The sequence below is a fragment of the Rhincodon typus genome, chromosome 1, assembly GCF_021869965.1.
Source record: "Rhincodon typus isolate 14 chromosome 1, sRhiTyp1.1, whole genome shotgun sequence".
Taxonomy (NCBI): domain Eukaryota; kingdom Metazoa; phylum Chordata; class Chondrichthyes; order Orectolobiformes; family Rhincodontidae; genus Rhincodon; species Rhincodon typus.
The window spans coordinates 35,914,542-35,928,741 of NC_063332.1; the positions used below are offsets into that span (position 1 = coordinate 35,914,542).

Genomic DNA, 14,200 nt, shown 5'->3' on the forward strand with positions numbered 1-14,200 from the left:
GATTTTGAAACTGGTAAAGTCCACATTGAGACCATTGGGCTGTAGGCTCACAAAGTGGAATATGAGGTGCTGCTCCTCCAGTTTCCTGCTGGCATCATTGTGACACTAGAGTCGGCCCAAGATGGACATGTCACCCAGGGAGTGGGAGGGGCAGTTGAAGTAGTTTGCAACAAAAGATGTCACCAACAGGTGCTGCTTCATTTTTCCTGGTGACAAGTTTTGTTTGGTAACATTCCTGTGAAAAGACTTCATAATGTTTAAAGTAGTATGATGTCCCACGTTAATGTAATTATTGCCAAACTGAGAACAACTGATTCCTGGAACTCATCTTTCTGCAAACTACTAATTTAAAAACACAGATGCCAGACCTCTGCTGTCTCCTGTTGATTGCTTATCCACATATTTCTCCCTGTTTAGCTGGTTTCTTGTGATTGGTTAATTCCCATGCCCCTTCACTCCATCCCTCAACCCACACCAATAGCTTGACTCAAACATCACGTTCAACATCATCCACTCATCACTCATTGTTGTAATAAAGATGCAACTCTTGAAACATTAACTGATCTCCTCTCTTTTCAAACAGAAGCAGTCTTTTAGTCCATTTTAAGCCATTTTTGAGTTTACTCGGGTTGTGGCAAGAGTAATAGTCAGGTCCTGTCGTCTTGTATTTATGTTCATAAAAGAGTGGATGTTATCCTTACAATAGGCAACATAGACCACAGTCCCATCTATCTGTGTTATCAAACAAAGAAAATCTCATTGTGTAGACTTCAGAGAGGAAGAAAGAAAACAATCCTCAGTCAATATTAGCATAAACCCATCCCAGAACAAATGATCTTCTATTCAAAGTCCAGAATGTCATTCTTCCAGACTACTCAGATTCCATATCCCAAGTATGTTAGTTAAATTGCACCCACATGTGTAAACGTATTAGCTGTACAAGGTTTTAAGTGTATTGTCATCATAACTTAATACATTAGTTTTGGTTGAATTAACATTTCAACAAATGTTGAGAACAAAATGTGCCCATGATATATACAGATTGCTGGCACACAGTTAGGGTAAATGTTTGGCTCGGTGACTCTCTGTGGCATCACGTTCTATTTCAATGGAAGTTTACTGAATAATGTCCTAAATCAGGAACAAAAACAAAGTTGCTGGAAAAGCTCAGCAGGTCTGGCAGCATCTGCAGAGGAGAAAACAGAGTTAACGTTTCGGGTCCGGTGACCCTCAGAAATGATGGTGGCTGGGTAAACGTCAGTTTATATGCAGAAAATAGGGAGGTGGGTGGGGTCGGGAGTAAACGATAAAGATAGAGCCCAAAGAGAGAGAAAGACAGTTAGACAGACAAAGGAGTTGCTAACGATCAGGCTGGGAGGGTGAATAGTTGTTAATGGGGACTGTTAGTGACTAACAACAGGAGGTGTGCAGTGGCAGGCTATGTGGTAACAAGGCCTGGTGTGTGGGATGGGGGGCTGGGACGTGGGAGAGTTTAGGCCCTAAAATTATTGAACTCAATATTGAGTCCGGAGGGCTGTAGGGTCCCCAAGCGGAAAATGAGGTGTTGTTCCTCCAGCTTGCGTAGGGCTTCACTGGAACACTGTGGCAAGCCAGAGACAGAGATGTTGGCCAGGGAGCAGGGTGGTGCATTGAAGTGGCAGGCAACAGGTAGTTCAGGGTCTTTTTTGCGAGCAGAACGTAGATGTTCTGCAAAGCGGTCGCCAAGTCGCCAATGTCCAAAATCACATACATTTTATCAGTAAACAAATTTATTGCAGCATAGCCTGACCCAAAAAAGGGGGAGAAGGGAAATTTAAAATTTTCCTGCGACAAGAGCCAAACTACAATAGGTTCAAGAACCACACTACATCCAAATGATGTTGATTTGTTTTTGTAATGTTATTCTATCAAAGAAATGAGACCCCTTCCACTTGTCTACATATCAAGTTTACTAACCTAGTGGTAACACACACATACATAGGGAGTTTCCAAACCTTATTTTGGTGATCCAAGTGCAGGAAATTGAACTCACCATCCCTGGGTCTGAGTGGTGGAAATTAGCTGAGGTTTTACAGGAAGGAATATTGAACATTGGCAGACTAGATGCCCTGAACAACCTTGTATTACTGCTCAGTTTGTGACAGATTTAACAAAATTGAAAAATATCACATCTGCACCTCTATTTGAGAAAGGAGGGGAGTTCGGATTTGAAATAAATTTACCCATGAGAAAATGTTTGATAAGGCACACTAAGTAAAAGGCCTTGCCTGTTAAATGTATCTTGCTTGATAAAGTATCTTTAATGAAATATTTTCGTACCATTTAGAAAAGGAATGGTCGGAAAACAGCATACAGCACAGAACAAAATTTCAAATATGAACTACTGGCAAGTTTGGAGTTCTTGCTGAGAGTGCAAATTTAGACAATGACCCCTGGTGCAGATTTGCAGAGGCCGTGTTTGGCTGCCACAATAAGTTTGTAATGGCTACTGCAGTGTAAGTAGTTCTAAAACTTGAAAAATTTGAAGAGGGTAAAGATAATGCAACTCACCTATTATTTTAAATAAAAACCGAAAGAACTACGGATGCTGTAAATCAGGAATGGTTCTGAGGAAGGGTCACCGGACCCAAAATGTTAACTTTGTTTTTTCCTTCACAGATGCGGCCAGACCTGCTCAGCTTCTCCAGCAACTTTGTCTTTGTCACCTATCATGTTCATTGAGCTGCTTTTGCATTTGGATAGTGCCAGTTAATTTGGACCAGGGAACTGGAAATGATCTGCTCGTTGTACAAAAACAAAATGCAATGAGAACTCAAGCTCCAAAAACAGAGTCAGGGCCTCAGTTTAGTATTTCTTCTGAAAGATGGCACCTTCAATAATATGGCAATCATTTGGAATTGTACTGAAATCTCTGGATGGGTCACATAGTCAAAACTTGGAGTGAGGCTTGCAGCCACATATTTTTAACCTGGGTAAGACAGTACTACCAAAATCAAGCTACAGCATGTCTAGTTTTTAAAATTGAGGTGTACTGCATGTTCTATTTAAGAGCTGTGTATTCGACTGCGAAACAAGACACAGAATCTCCCACACCTGAGTTTTGTTGATTTCAGACATCTTGAATGCTTGAAAATTTCAACATTAAAACCAAGGCCATCTCAAACTTAAATCAGATTAACATATCAACAATGAGATTGTGTGCTGACACAGTACTGTGGTTTCCGTAAGGTGGGAGAAACAATTTAATTTCGAGTTTGGCCATGCTATATACATAAATCTTTTGCTTCATATGCACCAAGTCCAATAACTTCCATTTTTTTGGTCAAACACTATTTGACCTTACTATTTACAACCCTGATCTTAGCAAGATGCAGGGGCAAGATCAGAAGTAGTTTTAATGAATCGTCACCAGTACAAATCTAAGAATTTGACTCCTGATCCCACTCAGGTGGTTCTGTAATTGTTCTGCCTTTCTGAAATTAAGTCAACTCACACACAAGCTAAATTACAAAAAAAAACACAGGATAAAGCTGACACTGCCCTACAATCTGCAAAGGAGTTTTACATTAAAGGCAGTAGGAGATAGGCTGGACGCAAATTGAGATGTATTGTTACCCTATGACAAAATGAAATTTGTTTTAAGAAATGTGTTGCTACTTTGAGGATTTCAGGTTCATTAAGTACTTACCTTTGGCATTTCTATTATTGATATACTCACATTTCCTCATGATTAACGTTCTGGTATAAACTGCCTTCCACTCAACTGAGACAAGGTGTAGCACTGGATGAACACAGCAGGCCAAGCAGCATCAGAGGGGCAGGAACGCTGACGTTTCGGGTCTAGACCCTTCTTCTGAACCTGTCAGGCTGCTTGGCCTGCTGTGTTCATCCAGCTCTACACCTTGTTGTCTCAGATTCTCCAGCATCGGCAGTTCCTACTATCTCTTCCACTCATAACTGTTGGCTTTTCTTATTCAATCCACAGATTTCTAACCAAGTTCATAATTTTATATGTGTTAGTTTTTGGCAAAGTATCTAGTTGGATCTTGCCCTGACACATCTGTAATTAGGAGCTTGATCTCTTTCTTAATGTAGATACCACAATAGTAATTCTCCAAGCTCCCAGAACAACCTTGGCATTCCAAGGAACTTTTAAGTTTTATTTTAATAGAAGCCTCTCTCATTTCCTTATAGTAGGTTCTGAGGGAGGGAAAGGACTACTGTGTTTTTAACATTGGAAGTTCATAATTTTCTTTCAAGTCAACTTCCTTATTTATCAGTGCGGTACCCAATTGTTTGGCCTTTTTCTTTCATTGCCGTAACTAAGGTGACGGAACTAATTGAGTGTTTCCACAGCTCCATCATTCAGAAGACCTAAATAAACCACCAATCAAATCCTCCCTTTCATTGGCTATTCTTTGGTTGTATGAAATGCCAAATGCTTGGCTATGATACTACCAGCATTTCATTCACTCTTAGATTTCTAATTACATGCATATTTCTATTGTGCACTTCATTACCTTATGTTACTGAACGTTCATTTCAGGAATATCTCATTTTTGAAAAAAAAAAATGAAATTGCATATAAATTTGTCAATTCATCTAAGTAACTCCACATTTTGTTCTATCCATGATTGCAGCCTAATCATTCCTTTTTGTAAATCTCTGTCTACTGTGGACAATTTCACCTGTCAACTGCTTTTTCTGATTTGTTTCAGTTAGCTCCCACCAGCTCACAACTCAAATGCTACAGAGAACTATCTTCAGAGCATGCAAGTTGGAGCAGCAGATCCTGCTCGGAGATCCTTCAGCACATAATCCAGGTTGACAATTTAGTGTGGCAATCCCACACTGCATTGCATTGCCAGAAGTGTCTTTCTTCAGCGATGATAAAAGTTCTCTCAAACTTGAGCATAATAGATTCTATTGATCTTACAACAGCAGCAGGGAAACTGTGTCCAGTGTCCACATGAATGTTTATCCTGCAAGTGTGAAAATGGAATGGGAAGAAAAAATATCTGGTTATGGTCTCACTGCTGCTTGCGGGATTTTGCTGCATGCACATTAGGCCATCGGGAATTCACCAGTTTCAAAATCTCCCCACCCCCGGCCTGACACACCCACTCCATCTTCTCTCCCATCTATTCGCCCCACCATTGCCATTGACCAATCCCCACCACTCCCTACCTGCACTCATGTATCACCATCCCACACACCTTCCCCAGCCCCACCTCTCCTCTCTCTATTTATTTCTGAGCTCCCTTACCCCCTCCCCATTTCTGAAGAAAGGTTACGAACCGAAACGTCAACTTTCCTGCTCCTCTGATGCAGCCTGGCCTGCTGTGTTCTTCAAATTAACCTGTTGGACTGTATAATCTGGCGTCATGTGACTTTGGACTTTGTCCACCCCACTCCCACACCGGCACCTCCACATCATACTTCAATGTGCAGGCTCCAGCTGTCAAGCACCAAGCTTCAGAAGGGGAGAGATCATGGTTTATGATGTCTCTCTTCACTGAAGCAAATTTTTTTTTTGGAAGTCAAGCCAATCTTATTTGGGAATTTTGAGGTATTCGTGAAGGATTTCACACAATTTGTCTGGTCAGCTGATTTTGCGTCATTAAAGATTACATCTAACTAGTGTTGACAACCATCCTTCCTGAATATTTTATCAGCTAGAATGTACAACTCAGCCCTGCCCTACCCTGCACTACCTCATAGTTGATGTCAGATCACTATCATAGGTTGTGCCTCAAGCTCACTGTTGTTCTGAATGTTGTTTATTTACATTTAGACTCATAATTAGACTACCACATCAGAACAAACTAGTGATGCGAGTTCCGAGAGTGGGGACATTTACACATTAAAACGTCTCGTCTTCCTGCACTTACTAGCTTTTTGACAACAGGATTATTTCAATAGACTAGAGACTCATGCTATACAAAAGTTCAGAAAAGGACAATGAATGGGAGCAGGAAAATTGCAGGCCCCAAAGCTTGATCGTTACAGAAAACATTTGTGGTTCTCATTTTTTTTTTTAAAATGAGGGGAACGAACTGAAAAAAAACTAGGAAAGAACAATTAGTACATAAAACCACACACTATAGTGAGAAATATGCTTACAGGGAATATTAGCCTGCAAAACAAATGATTAAACAGAACATGGTGTTTCCCTGATGAGTTCAAAAATTCAAACTACATCTAGTTTTAAACAAAAATACGGCCTGTGTGAAATCCAGATTCATTAGTACTAGGAAATCAAGTGCACAAGAGATAAAACAGAGGAGAAGCGGAAGATTAGGCAAGCATTGTAAACGAAGGGAGACAAATTGATAATATAAAAGAAAATTGGTCATTAGAGTGGTTCACCTGTGAGTCTGTATGATCACCTTGACAGAACAAGTTAAGATTCTTCCTTCACGATCTTCGCTAGAAAGGCAGTCATGTCTTATCCAGGTGGTTGAATCCTTCAGACATAGTAGGAACGGCAGATGCTGGAGAATCTGAGATAACAAGGTGTCGAGCTGGATGAACACAGCAGGCCAAGCAGCATCAGAGGAGCAAGGCGGCTGACATTTTGGGCCTAGACCCTTCTTCAGAAGTTGGGGAGGGGAAGGGGTTCTGAAATACATAGGGAGAGGTGGAGGCGGATAGAGGAGAAGATAGGTGGAGAGGAGACAGACAGATCAGAGAGGTGGGGATGGAGCCAGTAAAGGTGAGTGTAGGTAGGGAGGAGTTAGGTCAGTCTAGGGAGGACGGACAGGTCAGGGGGACGGGATGAGGTTAGTAGGTAGGAGATGGGGGTGGGGCTTGAGGCGGGAGGAGGGGATAGGTGGGAGGAAGGACAGGTTAGGGAGGCGGGGACAAGCTGGGCTGGTTTTGGGATGCGGGAGGGGGAGGGGAGATTTTGAAGCTTGTGAAGTCCACATTGATACCATTGGGCTGCAGGATTCCCAAGCGGAATATGAGTTGCTGTTCCTGCAACCTTCGGGTAGCATCGTTGTGGCACTGCAGGAGGCCCAGGATGGACATGTCGTCTGAGGAATGGGAGGGGGAGTTGAAATGGTTCGCGACTGGGAGAAGCAGTTGTTTAGTGCGAACCGAGCGTAGGTGTTCTGCAAAGATGTAGATGGTGGAAGTGTCGGAGGATGATGCGTTGGATCCGGATCCAACGCATCATCTTCCGACACTTCCACCATCTACAATCCGACCCCACCACCAAAGACATTTTTCCCTCCCCACCCTTATCTGCCTTCCGGAGGGACCACTCTCTCCGTGACTCCCTTGTCCGCTCCACACTCCCCTCCAGCCCCACCTCACCCGGCACTTTTCCCTGCAACCGCAGGAAGTGCTACACCTGCCCCCACACCTCCCCCCTCACCCCCATCCCAGGCCCCAAGAAGACTATCCACATCAAGCAGATGTTCATTTGCACATCTGCTAATGTGGTATACTGCATCCGCTGTTCCCATTGTGGCCTCCTCTACATCGGGGAAACCAAGCGGAGGCTCGGGGACTGCTTTGCAGAACACCTACGCTCGGTTTGCACTAAACAACTGCACCTCCCAGTCGCGAACCATTTCAACTCTCCCTCCCATTCCGCAGACAACATGTCCATCCTGGGCCTCCTGCAGTGCCACAACAATGCTACCCGAAGGTTGCAGGAACAGCAACTCATATTCCGCTCGGGAACCCTGCAGCCCAATGGTATCAATGTGGATTTCACAAGCTTCAAAATCTCCCCTCCCCCTAACGCATCCCAAAACCAGCCCAGCTCGTCCCCGCCTCCCTAACCTGTCCTTCCTCCCACCTATCCCCTCCTCCCACCTCAAGGCCCACCCCCTACCTACTAACCTCATCCCGCCCCCTTGACCTGTCCGTCCTCCCTGGACTGACCTATCTCCTCCCTACCCACACTCACCTTTACTGGCTCCATCCCCGCCTCTTTGACCGGTCTGGCTCCTCTCCACCTATCTTCTCCTCTATCCATCTTCTATCCGCCTCCCCCTCTCTCCCTATCTATTTCAGAACCCCCTTCCCCTCCCCCATTTCTGAAGAAGGGTCTAGGCCCGAAACGTCAGCCTTCCTGCTCCTCTGATGCTGCTTGGCCTGCTGTGTTCATCCAGCTCTACACCTGGTTGAATCCTTCAATAGGTTTGTCAATACACTGATAATCAGATCAAAAGAGATATCAATCTCATGAAGCCACCATACATGTATTCTCTTGAATCAACATCACTGGATGAGACATCTCATTTATAATGGCAGAACAGTTCTGAGGAAGGGTCACTAGACCCGAAATGTTAACTCTGACTTCTCTCCACAGATGCTGCCAGACCTGCTGAGCTTTTCCAGCAATTTCTGTTTTTGTTTCTGATTTCTAGCATCCGCAGTTCTTTCAGTTTTTATCAGGTCATTTATATGTTTGACTCTAGACTTCTGAGTTTAGCAGCTGGATCAGGACCTGGTTCTGACCAGGAAACTCCAGGGAAAAGAATGTGAAATGTTTTAGAAATGACAAAGCATTCCTGAAGAGGTCAGACATTCCTGTCAACTCATGGGAGTCCCTGACTTGTGACCAAATAAAAAAAGAGTGAAGGTTCATTTAGGGAGGCACTAAATACAACATGCGTAGAAGCAAGTTGGGGCATTGCAAACAACGTCAAAACCTCAAAGAACTCATTTACCTGACCTCATCCCACACATGGCAGTTTCCACAGATTGCACGTTGGAGCTACAGCTAGTGATCCTTGAGGGCAAGGGATTGCCTAAGAGAATCATTCAGAACCCAGGGTGACAAATTTTTGACCGCATTCCTTCTTTCATATTCAACTTCCAAATATTGATAACGCTGGTTAGATTGACACTTGCATCCACTTATAATTCAGAGTTTAAAGGAATTCACACAATTTTACTTAAAACACACAAGTTTCTCAAGAAAAGCCCAGACAGATTCAACAAATCTGAGTGAACTAATGTTATTCCATTTTCAGTACCTTGCAATCTCTTTTGCCTATTAACTGATTTATAATTAATACTCCAAAGTATTGTGAAAGATATTCAGTATATGTTAGAGTTGTTTTTCAGTTTCTGCTTGCTTAGGCATGCACTAAAAGACTTTTTTTCCAAGTGATGATTGCCATTTACTGAAAGCTAGAGAAATGAGCACATGAAAAAGAGTGTCTCCTTGACTTGCTCGGAAGAGCTGTTCAGCTCAGTTTGGTGGCTAGAAGCTAAATTTAATATGTGCAGTTACTTGCTTTTACACTTTTACATAAAATGAACAAGGATTCAAAGCACAGGCACCAATCCCTCTGGCTGCTTGCACTTATGGAACATCACTTGGAACATTAACCTTCAGGATACACACAATTCTGACATAATATGTGCAATCATTTGGCAGTCACAGTTAATATTCTGAAATTTCCCAACACCAGCAGAAAGAATGCAGACAACGTGAAGGCCCACCACTCCCTACCAGCCTCACTTGCGTGTCACAAGCAACTATGTTAAAAATCCAGCTTGGACAGCAGTGCAGAACTGAAGGGATGCATGTGTTACAGGTGCCGAGTAGAAAATGAAACTAGTTCCTGCCTGTCCATTAAGATCAATGCTGGCAAATCACATGACAGTCAAGAAATGGAATGGAATTGCTCCTCATGCGACTGTTACATTTCCCAGACTTAGGTTTTTGGGACTACGTCTTTGCTAGGTAAGAAAAGGAACTAGAAAGCATCTATACAGAACAAGTGCAAATCATCTTCAAATAACCTACTTCTGAACATGTTAGCAAATCTGAAAATAGGACTGCAGCCATTCGTGACTGAATTTCCATTGCTCCATTAAATGAACGTTGCATCTCCAGTATTATGCAGAGAAGACATTTTCTGGTAATAAGCAGCGTGACCATGTTTGTCATGTGGGGTTGCCATTGGCAACAGGACATTTAAGTGAACAAATTAATAAATTGAAGAATCTCACATCAAATTAAAAGCGCCTGGAACAAACAGATTTTGAGAACTATATTATGTAAAGAAAAATTGAAGAGCAGTAAAGACCAGGTGAACATTCAGAAATCTCTACCACAAAAGATGCTAGAATATTTTCAAACAACCTGTTCAGACATGTTTTGACACACCTCTTGATTAGATGGGATTTGAACCCGTGCCTTCTGACCCAGAGCTAGGGACACTACCATTGCGTCACAAGAGCCTAAACATATACCCCAGAAAGAGGCCACTGGTCCCACTGTGCTGACATCAGTAAAGTAACCACAATAAAAGAATATTAGAGGCAAGTGAGTGAGCTGATAAGTTTGATGTAGGAATGGGACAGGTAAAAGACCAAAATCAAGAAAGTTAGCCACTTAAACACAAAGCTGTATTGGAAGCACAGAGAAGTATTGGTGGTTGCAAGATGGGGATTGATTGTGGATGGTGAGGGAAAGGGACTAAGATTTGCTCAACCATGCAGATAAGACATTTCTATGATTGGAGCGAATGGGATGAGACAATTGGACACCTGAAGTGGGAGTAGTGGCTAGGGGAGATGAGTTTTAGATTAAGATGACAGATAGAATGAAGGGAAAGAGTGAAGGATATTTGAGCATTGAAGCCAACATGGAAGAGAGAGTGGCAAACAAGGATTTTCAAGTGGTGAGCTTGAGGCATGTTGGAGGGTCATGTGCTCAAAATATCTGTTACCAGTGGACTGATAGTAAAGACAAGGCCTTACTTGAAGTTCATACAAAAGACATGCTGTTGCTGTGAATCTGATAAGAAAACCAAGCCCTCTTTGAACTCTCCATGACATCTGGCAGTCAGCCAAGCCTTGGATACTTCTTTGTTGGACTAACACTGTAGGTTTTTCAGTGCACCAGCGCAGTGAACAATCTCTAACAAGTTTCTATTTCTCTGTTCACACATGTCCGAGTATTATTGCAAGATCTCTTTTAGCCAATTCCTCAGTGACACTCCCATCGACATACACGGGCAACTTCTAAAAATGAAAACACTGCTATAAAATCGAACAATTACTTCAACATCTTACACACCTACTTACAGATCTCCACAACTTCCAACTGCTCAAAACTAACAGTTCAATCATGCCCCATATTAACTGTTATTTGCGCATTAACCTCTATTCCAGTGACCTACAGTCGCTCACTGCACACTCACATATCAAATTTAAAGTCACCCTTACCTCCAAATCTCTCCATAGCCTCTACCCCATTTACCTCCTAGAACTCATGCTAGCTATATTCTGACCTTCATCAAATAACACCCTGCCACCACCCCCCAAAAACAAACCCTCTGTCCTCATGTTGGTAAAAAAGCCTTCAGTCTTTCAGTTTGACACTCTGGAACTGAACTTATGCCTGACATGAAAACAAAACACTGGCAATGCTGGAAATGTGAAACAAAAACAGAGAAGTTTGGAGAAACTCAGCAGGTCTGACAGTATTAGTGAGAGATAAACAGAGTTACTGTTAAAAACCAAAATAACTGCGGATGCTGTAAATCAGGAGCAAAAAAAAGTTGCTGGAAAAGCTCAGGTCTGGCAGCATTTGTGAAGGAGAAACAGAGTTAACATTTCGGGTCCGGTGATCCCAGAACCCCAGTTCTGAGGAAGGGTCACCAGGCCCGAAACGTTAACTCTGTTTTTTCCTTCACAGATGCTGCCAGACCTGCTGAGCTTTCCCAGCAACTTTGTTTTTGTTCCAGAGTTACTGTGAAGGCTGATATGACTTCTTCAGAGCTGAAAGGAGGTGGAAAATGGTGGTTTTTATGCTGTTGACAGAGGGCAAAGGAAGAAGAACAAGTGGAACATATTGTGAGGGTTCCGAAAGCAAAAGACTAAAGGACCAAAAACGGTGGCAAAGGAGAAAGAGAGATGGAAAATTGGTATGGGAAGGCACAATGGGAGAGTGAAGCAGCATTAGGAATACAGAAGGAGTGGACCAAGGTGTCACAGAGGTAATGGTCAATGTTCCATATTGATAGTGGAGGGGAAGGGAAGATATGATTGGTGATAGCATCCTGCTGGAGGTGCTGGAACTGGTGGAAGCTGATCCTATGAATTCAGAGACTGGTAGGATCGAAAGTGCGGACAAAAGGCATCCTATCGTTATTCTGGGAGGAAAGAAAGAGGTGAGGGCAGAAATGAGAGATAGGTCAGATATGATTAAGGGCTCTATCAACTGCGGGGAGGGGGGGGAATGTAACCTCACTTGAGGAAAAAGGAGGACATGTCAGAGACACCCTGATGGGAAGGTAGCATCATCAGAACAGATGTGGCAGAGTCAGAGCAACTGGAAGAAGGGAATGGATTTCTTGCAAGAAACAGTTTGTGAGGAAATCCAGTCAAAGTAACTGTGGGAATGGTTGATTTTGTAGTGAATATTGGTGGGCAGCCAATCAACAGAAATGGAATCAATGAAGTTGAGAAAGGGAAGAGGAGAGTCGGATATGGACCAGTGCAACTAAGAGGAAATTGGAAGAAAACTGATAACCTTTTTTTCCCCCCAACTGTGGGTGAGAGTAGGAAGCAGTAATGTCACCACTGATGTATCAGATAAAGAACTGGGTCTCCATATAGGATGGCAACGAGGAATTTTTCACATACGGCACAACAAAACGAGCATAACTAGCAACAATTTGGGTAGATTTTGCCACACCTTTGCCTTAGAAAATGGAAGACAAGTAAAAGGAAAAGTTGTTCAAAGTGAGAATGAGTTCAGTCAGACGAAGCAGAGTGGTGGTGGATAGGGACATTTCAAGGGAGAAGTGGAGACCTTTCAGACCATCCTGTTGGGGATATATTTGAGGAATTGTACATACATGGTGACAAGGAAGTTGCTAGGGCCAGAAAACTGGAAATTGTGGAACTGATGTAAAGTGTCAGAGAAATCATGAACTTAAGTTGGAACAGACTGAACAATAGGGTAGTTGGGGGGAGGGTGGTGGGATGAGGAAAGTGAATGCAGAGTCAAGATAGGAACACAGATTTGGCAGGGTATGAATAGGCTGAATTGTGGTTTTGTGGATTTTATGTTTGCTTTACAACGTTATCTTTAAAACAAAATCAAAATATCAAACGTTTAAATGACTTGTCAATTCTTTTATCAGGGTTTAAATGTCCATTCCATGTCTTGGGTTAGAAAACATCTAAACAAGAATGGAATTATGGAGTCCGGCACCAACTAATGGAGATACCCAGTGGAGATTCCGAGGAAGGAGAAAAAAAGCATGCAACACGGTAAAGTTGTAGGAGCTTCCCCAATCACTAGTATGGCTGATATCTACAAAGAGCAGTTTTAGACGGGCACAAACAGACAGAAACACTCGTATGAGAAGATCAACAGCTTTCCCAGATTAAGATGCATAAACGCACTTTAAACGTAAAGTCAAATTGATAAACGTACATCAGGTGAAGCGGAAATAAAAGTTAAGCACTCAAACAGCAGGACACCCCGTCACAAACAACGTGTGGAAGCTCTCAGCTGAGCCACATTCGACGCAAGTTAAAGTCTTCCATTCTCAGGCAATCCCCAAGCAGGTAGCCTTTAATTTGTAAGGCATCAGAACATAAATAGTTTTTGTTCTGAATTACTTTCAAAGCATAATTCAGAAACAAATACCATATAAAAAACGAAACGCACATGTCACGGATATTTTCTTTTAAAACCGTCCAATCACACCGCGGCAATTTTAACACTTTTAAGGCAATATTTATTAGAGACAGGAAACAATTCGTTCATGAAACTCTTAATTAAAAAGATGGAACTAAGCAGTTATGGATCTTAAAGTCAGGTATGCGAACAACAAAATTAACTTGAATCTTAAAGTCAGGTAGCCGTTTTTCTTCCAATATTTTAAACCAACACCATGCCTCTCAAAGTAACCTTATGCAAAACCAATCGATATAACATTACTTACCAGAGTTCCTAACAAGTTAAATATGTCCTCTCTGTTTAGGTGCTCCACCTGAAAGATTGGCTTTCAGTAATAATGGCTTCTTTTCATACAATCACCTTGCCAAACAAGTTCTTCAACTTTTTTTTCTCTCTCTCCCTCCCCCGAATGCAAAAGCAAACATTTATGACATCTTTTGACCAAGGAAACAGAAGTAACAACACTTCCTACTCCTGTTCGCCTGGGATGGGACTAAAGTCACATGATTCCAGGTGCCGTCAGAAACA

General features: G+C 42.5%; 1 protein-coding gene across 1 annotated transcript in view; it reads right to left on the minus strand.

Annotated features, from left to right (window-relative positions):
• Nucleotides 1-14,168, minus strand: part of atp8b1 (ATPase phospholipid transporting 8B1) — a 129,870-nt gene extending 115,702 nt beyond the window's left edge. The window contains exons 1-2 of the mRNA XM_048604195.1: nucleotides 13,938-14,168; nucleotides 6,370-6,503 (exon numbers count right to left, since the gene is read on the minus strand). The gene's annotated coding sequence lies outside the window, so the exon portion shown is untranslated. The remainder of the gene's footprint in view (nucleotides 1-6,369; nucleotides 6,504-13,937) is intronic.
• Between the last annotated feature and the right edge of the window lie 32 nt (nucleotides 14,169-14,200).